General features: G+C 47.6%; 14 non-coding genes across 14 annotated transcripts; all 14 read left to right on the top strand.

Annotated features, from left to right (window-relative positions):
- The first annotated feature begins 1,006 nt into the window (after window positions 1–1,006).
- On the top strand, window positions 1,007–1,197 carry LOC142732984 (U2 spliceosomal RNA). Its single transcript, XR_012879810.1, has one exon. It is a non-coding gene; the product is annotated as a U2 spliceosomal RNA (small nuclear RNA).
- Window positions 1,198–2,326: 1,129 nt separating this feature from the next.
- Window positions 2,327–2,517, top strand: LOC142732919 (U2 spliceosomal RNA). Its single transcript, XR_012879752.1, has one exon. It is a non-coding gene; the product is annotated as a U2 spliceosomal RNA (small nuclear RNA).
- Window positions 2,518–3,650: 1,133 nt separating this feature from the next.
- On the top strand, window positions 3,651–3,841 carry LOC142732983 (U2 spliceosomal RNA). The gene has a single exon (XR_012879809.1). It is a non-coding gene; the product is annotated as a U2 spliceosomal RNA (small nuclear RNA).
- Window positions 3,842–4,977: 1,136 nt separating this feature from the next.
- On the top strand, window positions 4,978–5,168 carry LOC142732982 (U2 spliceosomal RNA). The gene has a single exon (XR_012879808.1). It is a non-coding gene; the product is annotated as a U2 spliceosomal RNA (small nuclear RNA).
- A 1,127-nt stretch (window positions 5,169–6,295) lies between these two features.
- LOC142732981 (U2 spliceosomal RNA) lies at window positions 6,296–6,486 on the top strand. The gene has a single exon (XR_012879807.1). It is a non-coding gene; the product is annotated as a U2 spliceosomal RNA (small nuclear RNA).
- A 1,129-nt stretch (window positions 6,487–7,615) lies between these two features.
- Window positions 7,616–7,806, top strand: LOC142732918 (U2 spliceosomal RNA). Its single transcript, XR_012879751.1, has one exon. It is a non-coding gene; the product is annotated as a U2 spliceosomal RNA (small nuclear RNA).
- Window positions 7,807–8,939: 1,133 nt separating this feature from the next.
- Window positions 8,940–9,130, top strand: LOC142732979 (U2 spliceosomal RNA). Its single transcript, XR_012879806.1, has one exon. It is a non-coding gene; the product is annotated as a U2 spliceosomal RNA (small nuclear RNA).
- A 1,126-nt stretch (window positions 9,131–10,256) lies between these two features.
- Window positions 10,257–10,447, top strand: LOC142732978 (U2 spliceosomal RNA). The gene has a single exon (XR_012879805.1). It is a non-coding gene; the product is annotated as a U2 spliceosomal RNA (small nuclear RNA).
- A 1,135-nt stretch (window positions 10,448–11,582) lies between these two features.
- Window positions 11,583–11,773, top strand: LOC142732977 (U2 spliceosomal RNA). The gene has a single exon (XR_012879804.1). It is a non-coding gene; the product is annotated as a U2 spliceosomal RNA (small nuclear RNA).
- Window positions 11,774–12,909: 1,136 nt separating this feature from the next.
- On the top strand, window positions 12,910–13,100 carry LOC142732935 (U2 spliceosomal RNA). The gene has a single exon (XR_012879767.1). It is a non-coding gene; the product is annotated as a U2 spliceosomal RNA (small nuclear RNA).
- A 1,131-nt stretch (window positions 13,101–14,231) lies between these two features.
- LOC142732975 (U2 spliceosomal RNA) lies at window positions 14,232–14,422 on the top strand. Its single transcript, XR_012879802.1, has one exon. It is a non-coding gene; the product is annotated as a U2 spliceosomal RNA (small nuclear RNA).
- Window positions 14,423–15,545: 1,123 nt separating this feature from the next.
- On the top strand, window positions 15,546–15,736 carry LOC142732974 (U2 spliceosomal RNA). Its single transcript, XR_012879801.1, has one exon. It is a non-coding gene; the product is annotated as a U2 spliceosomal RNA (small nuclear RNA).
- A 1,121-nt stretch (window positions 15,737–16,857) lies between these two features.
- LOC142732924 (U2 spliceosomal RNA) lies at window positions 16,858–17,048 on the top strand. Its single transcript, XR_012879757.1, has one exon. It is a non-coding gene; the product is annotated as a U2 spliceosomal RNA (small nuclear RNA).
- A 1,122-nt stretch (window positions 17,049–18,170) lies between these two features.
- LOC142732932 (U2 spliceosomal RNA) lies at window positions 18,171–18,361 on the top strand. Its single transcript, XR_012879764.1, has one exon. It is a non-coding gene; the product is annotated as a U2 spliceosomal RNA (small nuclear RNA).
- The last annotated feature ends 1,089 nt before the right edge of the window (window positions 18,362–19,450 follow it).

The following is a 19,450-nucleotide window of genomic DNA, read 5'->3' as shown; positions in this document are numbered from 1 at the left end:
TGTACAGTCATGTGTGATAATGAGCTAATTTATTAAATGCAATTAATTAATACATTGCCACCTCTTGTTTTGTGTCGTCTGTGTTTCTGTGTTTCCGGCATTTCACATTGGAACAGCTCATTCACCTTCCTTGTCTTCTCTCCGCCCTCCCTCCTAGGTAGGTTAAAGAGCTGCACCTGAGCCAGCCACTGATTGATGCAGCACCATAGTCAAATAGTGGAGTGGAGTAGGGGAACAGCAAACAGCCATTAAAGCAGCCAGCCCGACCGCCCGCCCGCCCGCCCGTCACAATGGACCTACCTGTGTACACTAGATGGATGTGATGGAATGTACTGTGGTCCCTACATTTCAAGAAGAAGTAAGAATTGCAGTTGCAACAAACCCTTGCTTGCCTACAAAGAGAGCAGCAATTTGGATTTGTTACTATGTTACCTGGAAGAATAACAAACTGTGCAAGGATGGAGGTTGTAGGAGCAAGGAGAACAAGTTGTCTGTAAAGTTGGTGGATGCCTATTTTCCATTTTGCAGTCCCTTGTCTCCCTCTTGTGGCCTCCTGGAGGCAACTAGCTGTGCAAAAAAAAGACAGCCTGGGGGCCGGCTGTTGCAGTGTTGCCCTCTCAGGCAACACTGAGTGACTGACTGAGCCGCACCGTCTTATATAAAGTTCAGACGGAACTTTGCACGTGTCATAGTGGAGACCTCAGGAGCCAGAGCCAGCTTTCTGACATCATAATGGGGCCTCAGAGATAAAAGCCTTGGGCCCAGGCAGTGTTGGTCAGTGCTGCTCAGCAGGCAGCACTGGACTGGATTAAAGCTGATACAAGGTGTGAAAGGAGAAGGGGTGGCAGTGGGCATGCACTTACTGCTGCTGCTGCTGCTGCCAGTGTTTGCACGGCAGGAGGGCATTTGGGCGTTGCCAGGAAGGCGTTTTTATGTCGATTCCTCCTCTTTCAGCACTGCATTGTGGTGCAAGCAAAATAAGCAAAACGCGCGGCACGTTCGGGTTATCGCTTCTCGGCCTTTTGGCTAAGATCAAGTGTAGTATCTGTTCTTATCAGTTTAATATCTGATACGTCCCCTATCTGGGGACCATATATTAAATGGATTTTTAGAACAGGGAGATGGAAATAGAGCTTGCTCTGTCCACTCCACGCATTGACCTGGTATTGCAGTATTTCCAGGACCGGTGCACCCTTTCCTTATGTGTTTACTAAAATCAGATTCCAAAAGTGCTTTTTGTGTTTGCCATTGTTTTTGTCTTTCGGATGGGATCTCCCCTTTTAATCCCATTATTTCAACACCTGTTGGACAATGCATTTGTACAGTCATGTGTGATAATGAGCTAATTTATTAAATGCAATTAATTAATACATTGCCACCTCTTGTTTTGTGTCGTCTGTGTTTCTGTGTTTCCGGCATTTCACATTGGAACAGCTCATTCACCTTCCTTGTCTTCTCTCCGCCCTCCCTCCTAGGTAGGTTAAAGAGCTGCACCTGAGCCAGCCACTGATTGATGCAGCACCATAGTCAAATAGTGGAGTGGAGTAGGGGAACAGCAAACAGCCATTAAAGCAGCCAGCCAGCCCGCCCGCCCGCCCGCCCGTCACAATGGACCTACCTGTGTACCCTAGATGGATGTGATGGAATGTACTGTGGTCCCTACATTTCAAGAAGAAGTAAGAATTGCAGTTGCAACAAACCCTTGCTTGCCTACAAAGAGAGCAGCAATTTGGATTTGTTACTATGTTACCTGGAAGAATAACAAACTGTGCAAGGATGGAGGTTGTAGGAGCAAGGAGAACAAGTTGTCTGTAAAGTTGGTGGATGCCTATTTTCCATTTTGCAGTCCCTTGTCTCCCTCTTGTGGCCTCCTGGAGGCAACTAGCTGTGCAAAAAAAAGACAGCCTGGGGGCCGGCTGTTGCAGTGTTGCCCTCTCAGGCAACACTGAGTGACTGACTGAGCCGCACCGTCTTATATAAAGTTCAGACGGAACTTTGCACGTGTCATAGTGGAGACCTCAGGAGCCAGAGCCAGCTTTCTGACATCATAATGGGGCCTCAGAGATAAAAGCCTGGGCCCAGGCAGTGTTGGTCAGTGCTGCTCAGCAGGCAGCACTGGACTGGATTAAAGCTGATACAAGGTGTGAAAGGAGAAGGGGTGGCAGTGGGCATGCACTTACTGCTGCTGCTGCTGCTGCTGCCAGTGTTTGCACGGCAGGAGGGCATTTGGGCGTTGCCAGGAAGGCGTTTTTATGTCGATTCCTCCTCTTTCAGCACTGCATTGTGGTGCAAGCAAAAGAAGCAAAACGCGCGGCACGTTCGGGTTACCGCTTCTCGGCCTTTTGGCTAAGATCAAGTGTAGTATCTGTTCTTATCAGTTTAATATCTGATACGTCCCCTATCTGGGGACCATATATTAAATGGATTTTTAGAACAGGGAGATGGAAATAGAGCTTGCTCTGTCCACTCCACGCATTGACCTGGTATTGCAGTATTTCCAGGACCGGTGCACCCTTTCCTTATGTGTTTACTAAAATCAGATTCCAAAAGTGCTTTTTGTGTTTGCCATTGTTTTTGTCTTTCGGATGGGATCTCCCCTTTTAATCCCATTATTTCAACACCTGTTGGACAATGCATTTGTACAGTCATGTGTGATAATGAGCTAATTTATTAAATGCAATTAATTAATACATTGCCACCTCTTGTTTTGTGTCGTCTGTGTTTCTGTGTTTCCGGCATTTCACATTGGAACAGCTCATTCACCTTCCTTGTCTTCTCTCCGCCCTCCCTCCTAGGTAGGTTAAAGAGCTGCACCTGAGCCAGCCACTGATTGATGCAGCACCATAGTCAAATAGTGGAGTGGAGTAGGGGAACAGCAAACAGCCATTAAAGCAGCCAGCCCGACCGCCCGCCCGCCCGCCCGCCCGTCACAATGGACCTACCTGTGTACACTAGATGGATGTGATGGAATGTACTGTGGTCCCTACATTTCAAGAAGAAGTAAGAATTGCAGTTGCAACAAACCCTTGCTTGCCTACAAAGAGAGCAGCAATTTGGATTTGTTACTATGTTACCTGGAAGAATAACAAACTGTGCAAGGATGGAGGTTGTAGGAGCAAGGAGAACAAGTTGTCTGTAAAGTTGGTGGATGCCTATTTTCCATTTTGCAGTCCCTTGTCTCCCTCTTGTGGCCTCCTGGAGGCAACTAGCTGTGCAAAAAAAAGACAGCCTGGGGGCCGGCTGTTGCAGTGTTGCCCTCTCAGGCAACACTGAGTGACTGACTGAGCCGCACCGTCTTATATAAAGTTCAGACGGAACTTTGCACGTGTCATAGTGGAGACCTCAGGAGCCAGAGCCAGCTTTCTGACATCATAATGGGGCCTCAGAGATAAAAGCCTGGGCCCAGGCAGTGTTGGTCAGTGCTGCTCAGCAGGCAGCACTGGACTGGATTAAAGCTGATACAAGGTGTGAAAGGAGAAGGGGTGGCAGTGGGCATGCACTTACTGCTGCTGCTGCTGCTGCTGCCAGTGTTTGCACGGCAGGAGGGCATTTGGGCATTGCCAGGAAGGCGTTTTTATGTCGATTCCTCCTCTTTCAGCACTGCATTGTGGTGCAAGCAAAAGAAGCAAAACGCGCGGCACGTTCGGGTTATCGCTTCTCGGCCTTTTGGCTAAGATCAAGTGTAGTATCTGTTCTTATCAGTTTAATATCTGATACGTCCCCTATCTGGGGACCATATATTAAATGGATTTTTAGAACAGGGAGATGGAAATAGAGCTTGCTCTGTCCACTCCACGCATTGACCTGGTATTGCAGTATTTCCAGGACCGGTGCACCCTTTCCTTATGTGTTTACTAAAATCAGATTCCAAAAGTGCTTTTTGTGTTTGCCATTGTTTTTGTCTTTCGGATGGGATCTCCCCTTTTAATCCCATTATTTCAACACCTGTTGGACAATGCATTTGTACAGTCATGTGTGATAATGAGCTAATTTATTAAATGCAATTAATTAATACATTGCCACCTCTTGTTTTGTGTCGTCTGTGTTTCTGTGTTTCCGGCATTTCACATTGGAACAGCTCATTCACCTTCCTTGTCTTCTCTCCGCCCTCCCTCCTAGGTAGGTTAAAGAGCTGCACCTGAGCCAGCCACTGATTGATGCAGCACCATAGTCAAATAGTGGAGTGGAGTAGGGGAACAGCAAACAGCCATTAAAGCAGCCAGCCCGACCGCCCGCCCGCCCGCCCGTCACAATGGACCTACCTGTGTACACTAGATGGATGTGATGGAATGTACTGTGGTCCCTACATTTCAAGAAGAAGTAAGAATTGCAGTTGCAACAAACCCTTGCTTGCCTACAAAGAGAGCAGCAATTTGGATTTGTTACTATGTTACCTGGAAGAATAACAAACTGTGCAAGGATGGAGGTTGTAGGAGCAAGGAGAACAAGTTGTCTGTAAAGTTGGTGGATGCCTATTTTCCATTTTGCAGTCCCTTGTCTCCCTCTTGTGGCCTCCTGGAGGCAACTAGCTGTGCAAAAAAAAGACAGCCTGGGGGCCGGCTGTTGCAGTGTTGCCCTCTCAGGCAACACTGAGTGACTGACTGAGCCGCACCGTCTTATATAAAGTTCAGACGGAACTTTGCACGTGTCATAGTGGAGACCTCAGGAGCCAGAGCCAGCTTTCTGACATCATAATGGGGCCTCAGAGATAAAAGCCTTGGGCCCAGGCAGTGTTGGTCAGTGCTGCTCAGCAGGCAGCACTGGACTGGATTAAAGCTGATACAAGGTGTGAAAGGAGAAGGGGTGGCAGTGGGCATGCACTTACTGCTGCTGCTGCTGCTGCTGCTGCTGCCAGTGTTTGCACGGCAGGAGGGCATTTGGGCGTTGCCAGGAAGGCGTTTTTATGTCGATTCCTCCTCTTTCAGCACTGCATTGTGGTGCAAGCAAAAGAAGCAAAACGCGCGGCACGTTCGGGTTATCGCTTCTCGGCCTTTTGGCTAAGATCAAGTGTAGTATCTGTTCTTATCAGTTTAATATCTGATACGTCCCCTATCTGGGGACCATATATTAAATGGATTTTTAGAACAGGGAGATGGAAATAGAGCTTGCTCTGTCCACTCCACGCATTGACCTGGTATTGCAGTATTTCCAGGACCGGTGCACCCTTTCCTTATGTGTTTACTAAAATCAGATTCCAAAAGTGCTTTTTGTGTTTGCCATTGTTTTTGTCTTTCGGATGGGATCTCCCCTTTTAATCCCATTATTTCAACACCTGTTGGACAATGCATTTGTACAGTCATGTGTGATAATGAGCTAATTTATTAAATGCAATTAATTAATACATTGCCACCTCTTGTTTTGTGTCGTCTGTGTTTCTGTGTTTCCGGCATTTCACATTGGAACAGCTCATTCACCTTCCTTGTCTTCTCTCCGCCCTCCCTCCTAGGTAGGTTAAAGAGCTGCACCTGAGCCAGCCACTGATTGATGCAGCACCATAGTCAAATAGTGGAGTGGAGTAGGGGAACAGCAAACAGCCATTAAAGCAGCCAGCCCGACCGCCCGCCCGCCCGCCCGTCACAATGGACCTACCTGTGTACACTAGATGGATGTGATGGAATGTACTGTGGTCCCTACATTTCAAGAAGAAGTAAGAATTGCAGTTGCAACAAACCCTTGCTTGCCTACAAAGAGAGCAGCAATTTGGATTTGTTACTATGTTACCTGGAAGAATAACAAACTGTGCAAGGATGGAGGTTGTAGGAGCAAGGAGAACAAGTTGTCTGTAAAGTTGGTGGATGCCTATTTTCCATTTTGCAGTCCCTTGTCTCCCTCTTGTGGCCTCCTGGAGGCAACTAGCTGTGCAAAAAAAAGACAGCCTGGGGGCCGGCTGTTGCAGTGTTGCCCTCTCAGGCAACACTGAGTGACTGACTGAGCCGCACCGTCTTATATAAAGTTCAGACGGAACTTTGCACGTGTCATAGTGGAGACCTCAGGAGCCAGAGCCAGCTTTCTGACATCATAATGGGGCCTCAGAGATAAAAGCCTTGGGCCCAGGCAGTGTTGGTCAGTGCTGCTCAGCAGGCAGCACTGGACTGGATTAAAGCTGATACAAGGTGTGAAAGGAGAAGGGGTGGCAGTGGGCATGCACTTACTGCTGCTGCTGCTGCTGCCAGTGTTTGCACGGCAGGAGGGCATTTGGGCGTTGCCAGGAAGGCGTTTTTATGTCGATTCCTCCTCTTTCAGCACTGCATTGTGGTGCAAGCAAAATAAGCAAAACGCGCGGCACGTTCGGGTTATCGCTTCTCGGCCTTTTGGCTAAGATCAAGTGTAGTATCTGTTCTTATCAGTTTAATATCTGATACGTCCCCTATCTGGGGACCATATATTAAATGGATTTTTAGAACAGGGAGATGGAAATAGAGCTTGCTCTGTCCACTCCACGCATTGACCTGGTATTGCAGTATTTCCAGGACCGGTGCACCCTTTCCTTATGTGTTTACTAAAATCAGATTCCAAAAGTGCTTTTTGTGTTTGCCATTGTTTTTGTCTTTCGGATGGGATCTCCCCTTTTAATCCCATTATTTCAACACCTGTTGGACAATGCATTTGTACAGTCATGTGTGATAATGAGCTAATTTATTAAATGCAATTAATTAATACATTGCCACCTCTTGTTTTGTGTCGTCTGTGTTTCTGTGTTTCCGGCATTTCACATTGGAACAGCTCATTCACCTTCCTTGTCTTCTCTCCGCCCTCCCTCCTAGGTAGGTTAAAGAGCTGCACCTGAGCCAGCCACTGATTGATGCAGCACCATAGTCAAATAGTGGAGTGGAGTAGGGGAACAGCAAACAGCCATTAAAGCAGCCAGCCAGCCCGCCCGCCCGCCCGCCCGTCACAATGGACCTACCTGTGTACCCTAGATGGATGTGATGGAATGTACTGTGGTCCCTACATTTCAAGAAGAAGTAAGAATTGCAGTTGCAACAAACCCTTGCTTGCCTACAAAGAGAGCAGCAATTTGGATTTGTTACTATGTTACCTGGAAGAATAACAAACTGTGCAAGGATGGAGGTTGTAGGAGCAAGGAGAACAAGTTGTCTGTAAAGTTGGTGGATGCCTATTTTCCATTTTGCAGTCCCTTGTCTCCCTCTTGTGGCCTCCTGGAGGCAACTAGCTGTGCAAAAAAAAGACAGCCTGGGGGCCGGCTGTTGCAGTGTTGCCCTCTCAGGCAACACTGAGTGACTGACTGAGCCGCACCGTCTTATATAAAGTTCAGACGGAACTTTGCACGTGTCATAGTGGAGACCTCAGGAGCCAGAGCCAGCTTTCTGACATCATAATGGGGCCTCAGAGATAAAAGCCTGGGCCCAGGCAGTGTTGGTCAGTGCTGCTCAGCAGGCAGCACTGGACTGGATTAAAGCTGATACAAGGTGTGAAAGGAGAAGGGGTGGCAGTGGGCATGCACTTACTGCTGCTGCTGCTGCTGCTGCCAGTGTTTGCACGGCAGGAGGGCATTTGGGCGTTGCCAGGAAGGCGTTTTTATGTCGATTCCTCCTCTTTCAGCACTGCATTGTGGTGCAAGCAAAAGAAGCAAAACGCGCGGCACGTTCGGGTTACCGCTTCTCGGCCTTTTGGCTAAGATCAAGTGTAGTATCTGTTCTTATCAGTTTAATATCTGATACGTCCCCTATCTGGGGACCATATATTAAATGGATTTTTAGAACAGGGAGATGGAAATAGAGCTTGCTCTGTCCACTCCACGCATTGACCTGGTATTGCAGTATTTCCAGGACCGGTGCACCCTTTCCTTATGTGTTTACTAAAATCAGATTCCAAAAGTGCTTTTTGTGTTTGCCATTGTTTTTGTCTTTCGGATGGGATCTCCCCTTTTAATCCCATTATTTCAACACCTGTTGGACAATGCATTTGTACAGTCATGTGTGATAATGAGCTAATTTATTAAATGCAATTAATTAATACATTGCCACCTCTTGTTTTGTGTCGTCTGTGTTTCTGTGTTTCCGGCATTTCACATTGGAACAGCTCATTCACCTTCCTTGTCTTCTCTCCGCCCTCCCTCCTAGGTAGGTTAAAGAGCTGCACCTGAGCCAGCCACTGATTGATGCAGCACCATAGTCAAATAGTGGAGTGGAGTAGGGGAACAGCAAACAGCCATTAAAGCAGCCAGCCCGACCGCCCGCCCGCCCGCCCGCCCGTCACAATGGACCTACCTGTGTACACTAGATGGATGTGATGGAATGTACTGTGGTCCCTACATTTCAAGAAGAAGTAAGAATTGCAGTTGCAACAAACCCTTGCTTGCCTACAAAGAGAGCAGCAATTTGGATTTGTTACTATGTTACCTGGAAGAATAACAAACTGTGCAAGGATGGAGGTTGTAGGAGCAAGGAGAACAAGTTGTCTGTAAAGTTGGTGGATGCCTATTTTCCATTTTGCAGTCCCTTGTCTCCCTCTTGTGGCCTCCTGGAGGCAACTAGCTGTGCAAAAAAAAGACAGCCTGGGGGCCGGCTGTTGCAGTGTTGCCCTCTCAGGCAACACTGAGTGACTGACTGAGCCGCACCGTCTTATATAAAGTTCAGACGGAACTTTGCACGTGTCATAGTGGAGACCTCAGGAGCCAGAGCCAGCTTTCTGACATCATAATGGGGCCTCAGAGATAAAAGCCTGGGCCCAGGCAGTGTTGGTCAGTGCTGCTCAGCAGGCAGCACTGGACTGGATTAAAGCTGATACAAGGTGTGAAAGGAGAAGGGGTGGCAGTGGGCATGCACTTACTGCTGCTGCTGCTGCTGCTGCCAGTGTTTGCACGGCAGGAGGGCATTTGGGCATTGCCAGGAAGGCGTTTTTATGTCGATTCCTCCTCTTTCAGCACTGCATTGTGGTGCAAGCAAAAGAAGCAAAACGCGCGGCACGTTCGGGTTATCGCTTCTCGGCCTTTTGGCTAAGATCAAGTGTAGTATCTGTTCTTATCAGTTTAATATCTGATACGTCCCCTATCTGGGGACCATATATTAAATGGATTTTTAGAACAGGGAGATGGAAATAGAGCTTGCTCTGTCCACTCCACGCATTGACCTGGTATTGCAGTATTTCCAGGACCGGTGCACCCTTTCCTTATGTGTTTACTAAAATCAGATTCCAAAAGTGCTTTTTGTGTTTGCCATTGTTTTTGTCTTTCGGATGGGATCTCCCCTTTTAATCCCATTATTTCAACACCTGTTGGACAATGCATTTGTACAGTCATGTGTGATAATGAGCTAATTTATTAAATGCAATTAATTAATACATTGCCACCTCTTGTTTTGTGTCGTCTGTGTTTCTGTGTTTCCGGCATTTCACATTGGAACAGCTCATTCACCTTCCTTGTCTTCTCTCCGCCCTCCCTCCTAGGTAGGTTAAAGAGCTGCACCTGAGCCAGCCACTGATTGATGCAGCACCATAGTCAAATAGTGGAGTGGAGTAGGGGAACAGCAAACAGCCATTAAAGCAGCCAGCCCGACCGCCCGCCCGCCCGCCCGTCACAATGGACCTACCTGTGTACACTAGATGGATGTGATGGAATGTACTGTGGTCCCTACATTTCAAGAAGAAGTAAGAATTGCAGTTGCAACAAACCCTTGCTTGCCTACAAAGAGAGCAGCAATTTGGATTTGTTACTATGTTACCTGGAAGAATAACAAACTGTGCAAGGATGGAGGTTGTAGGAGCAAGGAGAACAAGTTGTCTGTAAAGTTGGTGGATGCCTATTTTCCATTTTGCAGTTCCTTGTCTCCCTCTTGTGGCCTCCTGGAGGCAACTAGCTGTGCAAAAAAAAGACAGCCTGGGGGCCGGCTGTTGCAGTGTTGCCCTCTCAGGCAACACTGAGTGACTGACTGAGCCGCACCGTCTTATATAAAGTTCAGACGGAACTTTGCACGTGTCATAGTGGAGACCTCAGGAGCCAGAGCCAGCTTTCTGACATCATAATGGGGCCTCAGAGATAAAAGCCTGGGCCCAGGCAGTGTTGGTCAGTGCTGCTCAGCAGGCAGCACTGGACTGGATTAAAGCTGATACAAGGTGTGAAAGGAGAAGGGGTGGCAGTGGGCATGCACTTACTGCTGCTGCTGCTGCTGCCAGTGTTTGCACGGCAGGAGGGCATTTGGGCGTTGCCAGGAAGGCGTTTTTATGTCGATTCCTCCTCTTTCAGCACTGCATTGTGGTGCAAGCAAAAGAAGCAAAACGCGCGGCACGTTCGGGTTATCGCTTCTCGGCCTTTTGGCTAAGATCAAGTGTAGTATCTGTTCTTATCAGTTTAATATCTGATACGTCCCCTATCTGGGGACCATATATTAAATGGATTTTTAGAACAGGGAGATGGAAATAGAGCTTGCTCTGTCCACTCCACGCATTGACCTGGTATTGCAGTATTTCCAGGACCGGTGCACCCTTTCCTTATGTGTTTACTAAAATCAGATTCCAAAAGTGCTTTTTGTGTTTGCCATTGTTTTTGTCTTTCGGATGGGATCTCCCCTTTTAATCCCATTATTTCAACACCTGTTGGACAATGCATTTGTACAGTCATGTGTGATAATGAGCTAATTTATTAAATGCAATTAATTAATACATTGCCACCTCTTGTTTTGTGTCGTCTGTGTTTCTGTGTTTCCGGCATTTCACATTGGAACAGCTCATTCACCTTCCTTGTCTTCTCTCCGCCCTCCCTCCTAGGTAGGTTAAAGAGCTGCACCTGAGCCAGCCACTGATTGATGCAGCACCATAGTCAAATAGTGGAGTGGAGTAGGGGAACAGCAAACAGCCATTAAAGCAGCCAGCCAGCCCGCCCGCCCGCCCGCCCGTCACAATGGACCTACCTGTGTACACTAGATGGATGTGATGGAATGTACTGTGGTCCCTACATTTCAAGAAGAAGTAAGAATTGCAGTTGCAACAAACCCTTGCTTGCCTACAAAGAGAGCAGCAATTTGGATTTGTTACTATGTTACCTGGAAGAATAACAAACTGTGCAAGGATGGAGGTTGTAGGAGCAAGGAGAACAAGTTGTCTGTAAAGTTGGTGGATGCCTATTTTCCATTTTGCAGTCCCTTGTCTCCCTCTTGTGGCCTCCTGGAGGCAACTAGCTGTGCAAAAAAAAGACAGCCTGGGGGCCGGCTGTTGCAGTGTTGCCCTCTCAGGCAACACTGAGTGACTGACTGAGCCGCACCGTCTTATATAAAGTTCAGACGGAACTTTGCACGTGTCATAGTGGAGACCTCAGGAGCCAGAGCCAGCTTTCTGACATCATAATGGGGCCTCAGAGATAAAAGCCTGGGCCCAGGCAGTGTTGGTCAGTGCTGCTCAGCAGGCAGCACTGGACTGGATTAAAGCTGATACAAGGTGTGAAAGGAGAAGGGGTGGCAGTGGGCATGCACTTACTGCTGCTGCTGATGCTGCTGCTGCTGCCAGTGTTTGCACGGCAGGAGGGCATTTGGGCGTTGCCAGGAAGGCGTTTTTATGTCGATTCCTCCTCTTTCAGCACTGCATTGTGGTGCAAGCAAAAGAAGCAAAACGCGCGGCACGTTCGGGTTATCGCTTCTCGGCCTTTTGGCTAAGATCAAGTGTAGTATCTGTTCTTATCAGTTTAATATCTGATACGTCCCCTATCTGGGGACCATATATTAAATGGATTTTTAGAACAGGGAGATGGAAATAGAGCTTGCTCTGTCCACTCCACGCATTGACCTGGTATTGCAGTATTTCCAGGACCGGTGCACCCTTTCCTTATGTGTTTACTAAAATCAGATTCCAAAAGTGCTTTTTGTGTTTGCCATTGTTTTTGTCTTTCGGATGGGATCTCCCCTTTTAATCCCATTATTTCAACACCTGTTGGACAATGCATTTGTACAGTCATGTGTGATAATGAGCTAATTTATTAAATGCAATTAATTAATACATTGCCACCTCTTGTTTTGTGTCGTCTGTGTTTCTGTGTTTCCGGCATTTCACATTGGAACAGCTCATTCACCTTCCTTGTCTTCTCTCCGCCCTCCCTCCTAGGTAGGTTAAAGAGCTGCACCTGAGCCAGCCACTGATTGATGCAGCACCATAGTCAAATAGTGGAGTGGAGTAGGGGAACAGCAAACAGCCATTAAAGCAGCCAGCCAGCCCGCCCGCCCGCCCGCCCGCCCGTCACAATGGACCTACCTGTGTACACTAGATGGATGTGATGGAATGTACTGTGGTCCCTACATTTCAAGAAGAAGTAAGAATTGCAGTTGCAACAAACCCTTGCTTGCCTACAAAGAGAGCAGCAATTTGGATTTGTTACTATGTTACCTGGAAGAATAACAAACTGTGCAAGGATGGAGGTTGTAGGAGCAAGGAGAACAAGTTGTCTGTAAAGTTGGTGGATGCCTATTTTCCATTTTGCAGTCCCTTGTCTCCCTCTTGTGGCCTTCTGGAGGCAACTAGCTGTGCAAAAAAAAGACAGCCTGGGGGCCGGCTGTTGCAGAGTTGCCCTCTCAGGCAACACTGAGTGACTGACTGAGCCGCACCGTCTTATATAAAGTTCAGACGGAACTTTGCACGTGTCATAGTGGAGACCTCAGGAGCCAGAGCCAGCTTTCTGACATCATAATGGGGCCTCAGAGATAAAAGCCTGGGCCCAGGCAGTGTTGGTCAGTGCTGCTCAGCAGGCAGCACTGGACTGGATTAAAGCTGATACAAGGTGTGAAAGGAGAAGGGGTGGCAGTGGGCATGCACTTACTGCTGCTGCTGCTGCTGCTGCTGCCAGTGTTTGCACGGCAGGAGGGCATTTGGGCATTGCCAGGAAGGCGTTTTTATGTCGATTCCTCCTCTTTCAGCACTGCATTGTGGTGCAAGCAAAAGAAGCAAAACGCGCGGCACGTTCGGGTTATCGCTTCTCGGCCTTTTGGCTAAGATCAAGTGTAGTATCTGTTCTTATCAGTTTAATATCTGATACGTCCCCTATCTGGGGACCATATATTAAATGGATTTTTAGAACAGGGAGATGGAAATAGAACTTGCTCTGTCCACTCCACGCATTGACCTGGTATTGCAGTATTTCCAGGACCGGTGCAACCTTTCCTTATGTGTTTACTAAAATCAGATTCCAAAAGTGCTTTTTGTGTTTGCCATTGTTTTTGTCTTTCGGATGGGATCTCCCCTTTTAATCCCATTATTTCAACACCTGTTGGACAATGCATTTGTACAGTCATGTGTGATAATGAGCTAATTTATTAAATGCAATTAATTAATACATTGCCACCTCTTGTTTTGTGTTGTCTGTGTTTCTGTGTTTCCGGCATTTCACATTGGAACAGCTCATTCACCTTCCTTGTCTTCTCTCCGCCCTCCCTCCTAGGTAGGTTAAAGAGCTGCACCTGAGCCAGCCACTGATTGATGCAGCACCATAGTCAAATAGTGGAGTGGAGTAGGGGAACAGCAAACAGCCATTAAAGCAGCCAGCCCGACCGCCCGCCCGCCCGTCACAATGGACCTACCTGTGTACACTAGATGGATGTGATGGAATGTACTGTGGTCCCTACATTTCAAGAAGAAGTAAGAATTGCAGTTGCAACAAACCCCTGCTTGCCTACAAAGAGAGCAGCAATTTGGATTTGTTACTATGTTACCTGGAAGAATAACAAACTGTGCAAGGATGGAGGTTGTAGGAGCAAGGAGAACAAGTTGTCTGTAAAGTTGGTGGATGCCTATTTTCCATTTTGCAGTCCCTTGTCTCCCTCTTGTGGCCTCCTGGAGGCAACTAGCTGTGCAAAAAAAAGACAGCCTGGGGGCCGGCTGTTGCAGTGTTGCCCTCTCAGGCAACACTGAGTGACTGACTGAGCCGCACCGTCTTATATAAAGTTCAGACGGAACTTTGCACGTGTCATAGTGGAGACCTCAGGAGCCAGAGTCAGCTTTCTGACATCATAATGGGGCCTCAGAGATAAAAGCCTGGGCCCAGGCAGTGTTGGTCAGTGCTGCTCAGCAGGCAGCACTGGACTGGATTAAAGCTGATACAAGGTGTGAAAGGAGAAGGGGTGGCAGTGGGCATGCACTTACTGCTGCTGCTGCTGCTGCTGCTGCTGCCAGTGTTTGCACGGCAGGAGGGCATTTGGGCGTTGCCAGGAAGGCGTTTTTATGTCGATTCCTCCTCTTTCAGCACTGCATTGTGGTGCAAGCAAAAGAAGCAAAACGCGCGGCACGTTCGGGTTATCGCTTCTCGGCCTTTTGGCTAAGATCAAGTGTAGTATCTGTTCTTATCAGTTTAATATCTGATACGTCCCCTATCTGGGGACCATATATTAAATGGATTTTTAGAACAGGGAGATGGAAATAGAGCTTGCTCTGTCCACTCCACGCATTGACCTGGTATTGCAGTATTTCCAGGACCGGTGCACCCTTTCCTTATGTGTTTACTAAAATCAGATTCCAAAAGTGCTTTTTGTGTTTGCCATTGTTTTTGTCTTTCGGATGGGATCTCCCCTTTTAATCCCATTATTTCAACACCTGTTGGACAATGCATTTGTACAGTCATGTGTGATAATGAGCTAATTTATTAAATGCAATTAATTAATACATTGCCACCTCTTGTTTTGTGTCGTCTGTGTTTCTGTGTTTCCGGCATTTCACATTGGAACAGCTCATTCACCTTCCTTGTCTTCTCTCCGCCCTCCCTCCTAGGTAGGTTAAAGAGCTGCACCTGAGCCAGCCACTGATTGATGCAGCACCATAGTCAAATAGTGGAGTGGAGTAGGGGAACAGCAAACAGCCATTAAAGCAGCCAGCCAGCCCGCCCGCCCGCCTGCCCGTCACAATGGACCTACCTGTGTACACTAGATGGATGTGATGGAATGTACTGTGGTCCCTACATTTCAAGAAGAAGTAAGAATTGCAGTTGCAACAAACCCTTGCTTGCCTACAAAGAGAGCAGCAATTTGGATTTGTTACTATGTTACCTGGAAGAATAACAAACTGTGCAATGATGGAGGTTGTAGGAGCAAGGAGAACAAGTTGTCTGTAAAGTTGGTGGATGCCTATTTTCCATTTTGCAGTCCCTTGTCTCCCTCTTGTGGCCTCCTGGAGGCAACTAGCTGTGCAAAAAAAAGACAGCCTGGGTGCCGGCTGTTGCAGTGTTGCCCTCTCAGGCAACACTGAGTGACTGACTGAGCCGCACCGTCTTATATAAAGTTCAGACGGAACTTTGCACGTGTCATAGTGGAGACCTCAGGAGCCAGAGCCAGCTTTCTGACATCATAATGGGGCCTCAGAGATAAAAGCCTGGGCCCAGGCAGTGTTGGTCAGTGCTGCTCAGCAGGCAGCACTGGACTGGATTAAAGCTGATGCAAGGTGTGAAAGGAGAAGGGGTGGCAGTGGGCATGCACTTACTGCTGCTGCTGCTGCCAGTGTTTGCACGGCAGGAGGGCATTTGGGCGTTGCCAGGAAGGCGTTTTTATGTTGATTCCTCCTCTTTCAGCACTGCATTGTGGTGCAAGCAAAAGAAGCAAAAAGCGCGGCACGTTCGGGTTATCGCTTCTCGGCCTTTTGGCTAAGATCAAGTGTAGTATCTGTTCTTATCAGTTTAATATCTGATACGTCCCCTATCTGGGGACCATATATTAAATGGATTTTTAGAACAGGGAGATGGAAATAGAGCTTGCTCTGTCCACTCCACGCATTGACCTGGTATTGCAGTATTTCCAGGACCGGTGCACCCTTTCCTTATGTGTTTACTAAAATCAGATTCCAAAAGTGCTTTTTGTGTTTGCCATTGTTTTTGTCTTTCGGATGGGATCTCCCCTTTTAATCCCATGATTTCAACACCTGTTGGACAATGCATTTGTACAGTCATGTGTGATAATGAGCTAATTTATTAAATGCAATTAATTAATACATTGCCACCTCTTGTTTTGTGTCGTCTGTGTTTCTGTGTTTCCGGCATTTCACATTGGAACAGCTCATTCACCTTCCTTGTCTTCTCTCCGCCCTCCCTCCTAGGTAGGTTAAAGAGCTGCACCTGAGCCAGCCACTGATTGATGCAGCACCATAGTCAAATAGTGGAGTGGAGTAGGGGAACAGCAAACAGCCATTAAAGCAGCCAGCCCGCCCGCCCGCCCGTCACAATGGACCTACCTGTGTACACTAGATGGATGTGATGGAATGTACTGTGGTCCCTACATTTCAAGAAGAAGTAAGAATTGCAGTTGCAACAAACCCTTGCTTGCCTACAAAGAGAGCAGCAATTTGGATTTGTTACTATGTTACCTGGAAGAATAACAAACTGTGCAAGGATGGAGGTTGTAGGAGCAAGGAGAACAAGTTGTCTGTAAAGTTGGTGGATGCCTATTTTCCATTTTGCAGTTCCTTGTCTCCCTCTTGTGGCCTCCTGGAGGCAACTAGCTGTGCAAAAAAAAGACAGCCTGGGGGCCGGCTGTTGCAGTGTTGCCCTCTCAGGCAACACTGAGTGACTGACTGAGCCGCACCGTCTTATATAAAGTTCATACGGAACTTTGCACGTGTCATAGTGGAGACCTCAGGAGCCAGAGCCAGCTTTGTGACATCATAATGGGGCCTCAGAGATAAAAGCCTGGGCCCAGGCAGTGTTGGTCAGTGCTGCTCAGCAGGCAGCACTGGACTGGATTAAAGCTGATACAAGGTGTGAAAGGAGAAGGGGTGGCAGTGGGCATGCACTTACTGCTGCTGCTGCTGCTGCTGCCAGTGTTTGCACGGCAGGAGGGCATTTGGGCGTTGCCAGGAAGGCGTTTTTATGTCGATTCCTCCTCTTTCAGCACTGCATTGTGGTGCAAGCAAAAGAAGCAAACCGCGCGGCACGTTCGGGTTATCGCTTCTCGGCCTTTTGGCTAAGATCAAGTGTAGTATCTGTTCTTATCAGTTTAATATCTGATACGTCCTCTATCTGGGGACTATATATTAAATGGATTTTTAGAACAGGGAGATGGAAATAGAGCTTGCTCTGTCCACTCCACGCATTGACCTGGTATTGCAGTATTTCCAGGACCGGTGCAAACTTTCCTTATGTGTTTACTAAAATCAGATTCCAAAAGTGCTTTTTGTGTTTGCCATTGTTTTTGTCTTTCGGATGGGATCTCCCCTTTTAATCCCATTATTTCAACACCTGTTGGACAATGCATTTGTACAGTCATGTGTGATAATGAGCTAATTTATTAAATGCAATTAATTAATACATTGCCACCTCTTGTTTTGTGTCGTCTGTGTTTCTGTGTTTCCGGCATTTCACATTGGAACAGCTCATTCACCTTCCTTGTCTTCTCTCCGCCCTCCCTCCTAGGTAGGTTAAAGAGCTGCACCTGAGCCAGCCACTGATTGATGCAGCACCATAGTCAAATAGTGGAGTGGAGTAGGGGAACAGCAAACAGCCATTAAAGCAGCCAGCCAGCCCGCCCGCCCTCCCGTCACAATGGACCTACCTGTGTACACTAGATGGATGTGATGGAATGTACTGTGGTCCCTACATTTCAAGAAGAAGTAAGAATTGCAGTTGCAACAAACCCTTGCTTGCCTACAAAGAGAGCAGCAATTTGGATTTGTTACTATGTTACCTGGAAGAATAACAAACTGTGCAAGGATGGAGGTTGTAGGAGCAAGGAGAACAAGTTGTCTGTAAAGTTGGTGGATGCCTATTTTCCATTTTGCAGTCCCTTGTCTCCCTCTTGTGGCCTCCTGGAGGCAACTAGCTGTGCAAAAAAAAGACAGCCTGGGGGCCGGCTGTTGCAGTGTTGCCCTCTCAGGCAACACTGAGTGACTGACTGAGCCGCACCGTCTTATATAAAGTTCAGACGGAACTTTGCACGTGTCATAGTGGAGACCTCAGGAGCCAGAGCCAGCTTTCTGACATCATAATGGGGCCTCAGAGATAAAAGCCTGGGCCCAGGCAGTGTTGGTCAGTGCTGCTCAGCAGGCAGCACTGGACTGGATTAAAGCTGATACAAGGTGTGAAAGGAGAAGGGGTGGCAGTGGGCATGCACTTACTGCTGCTGCTGCTGCTGCCAGTGTTTGCACGGCAGGAGGGCATTTGGGCGTTGCCAGGAAGGCGTTTTTATGTAGATTCCTCCTCTTTCAGCACTGCATTGTGGTGCAAGCAAAAGAAGCAAAACGCGCGGCACGTTCGGGTTATCGCTTCTCGGCCTTTTGGTTAAGATCAAGTGTAGTATCTGTTCTTATCAGTTTAATATCTGATACGTCCCCTATCTGGGGACCATATATTAAATGGATTTTTAGAACAGGGAGATGGAAATAGAGCTTGCTCTGTCCACTCCACGCATTGACCTGGTATTGCAGTATTTCCAGGACCGGTGCACCCTTTCCTTATGTGTTTACTAAAATCAGATTCCAAAAGTGCTTTTTGTGTTTGCCATTGTTTTTGTCTTTCGGATGGGATCTCCCCTTTTAATCCCATTATTTCAACACCTGTTGGACAATGCATTTGTACAGTCATGTGTGATAATGAGCTAATTTATTAAATGCAATTAATTAATACATTGCCACCTCTTGTTTTGTGTCGTCTGTGTTTCTGTGTTTCCGGCATTTCACATTGGAACAGCTCATTCACCTTCCTTGTCTTCTCTCCGCCCTCCCTCCTAGGTAGGTTAAAGAGCTGCACCTGAGCCAGCCACTGATTGATGCAGCACCATAGTCAAATAGTGGAGTGGAGTAGGGGAACAGCAAACAGCTATTAAAGCAGCCAGCCCGCCCGCCCGCCCGCCCGTCACAATGGACCTACCTGTGTACACTAGATGGATGTGATGGAATGTACTGTGGTCCCTACATTTCAAGAAGAAGTAAGAATTGCAGTTGCAACAAACCCTTGCTTGCCTACAAAGAGAGCAGCAATTTGGATTTGTTACTATGTTACCTGGAAGAATAACAAACTGTGCAAGGATGGAGGTTGTAGGAGCAAGGAGAACAAGTTGTCTGTAAAGTTGGTGGATGCTTATTTTCCATTTTGCAGTCCCTTGTCTCCCTCTTGTGGCCTACTGGAGGCAACTAGCTGTGCAAAAAAAAGACAGCCTGGGGGCCGGCTGTTGCAGTGTTGCCCTCTCAGGCAACACTGAGTGACTGACTGAGCCGCACCGTCTTATATAAAGTTCAGACGGAACTTTGCACGTGTCATAGTGGAGACCTCAGGAGCCAGAGCCAGCTTTGTGACATCATAATGGGGCCTCAGAGATAAAAGCCTGGGCCCAGGCAGTGTTGGTCAGTGCTGCTCAGCAGGCAGCACTGGACTGGATTAAAGCTGATACAAGGTGTGAAAGGAGAAGGGGTGGCAGTGCGCATGCACTTACTGCTGCTGCTGCTGCTGCTGCTGCCAGTGTTTGCACGGCAGGAGGGCATTTGGGCGTTGCCAGGAAGGCGTTTTTATGTCGATTCCTCCTCTTTCAGCACTGCATTGTGG

Source organism: Rhinoderma darwinii, unplaced genomic scaffold (genome assembly GCF_050947455.1).
Source record: "Rhinoderma darwinii isolate aRhiDar2 unplaced genomic scaffold, aRhiDar2.hap1 Scaffold_932, whole genome shotgun sequence".
Lineage (NCBI taxonomy): Eukaryota > Metazoa > Chordata > Amphibia > Anura > Rhinodermatidae > Rhinoderma > Rhinoderma darwinii.
This window is presented reverse-complemented; position numbering and strand designations above follow the sequence as displayed.